This window comes from Podarcis erhardii (genome assembly GCF_964252035.2).
Source record: "Podarcis erhardii genome assembly, chromosome: 18".
Lineage (NCBI taxonomy): Eukaryota > Metazoa > Chordata > Lepidosauria > Squamata > Lacertidae > Podarcis > Podarcis erhardii.
This window is the reverse complement of record NC_138516.1, coordinates 7327208-7327558: the sequence shown is the minus strand read 5'-3', so window position 1 is coordinate 7327558 and position 351 is coordinate 7327208.

Genomic DNA, 351 nt, shown 5'->3' with positions numbered 1-351 from the left:
GGGGCGGGCGAGGAGGAAAGGGAGGAGCCTAAACAAAAAAGAGAGAGAGGGAGTTAGACAGGCAGCCGTCTGCGCTTATCAAGAGCCAGGAGAGTCAGCCCGCCCTCGCACACCGGCGCAGCCAATGAAAGCCGGGGGCAGGAAGGGCGCGGGCCAGTGAGAGAGGGAGGGAGGCGGGATGTGGTGGTTGGCCGTTGGGGTTTGGCGGGGCTTCAGGGACGAGGGTTCAAAAAGGGAGGGGCTTTGCGGGGCCCTGAGGGGAAATGGCGCCGCCAGTTTTTCCTCACGGCTTCTGCCTTTTTTGTCTTTTTGGGTGTGTGCACTGTATAAAATGTTTCGATAATACACACA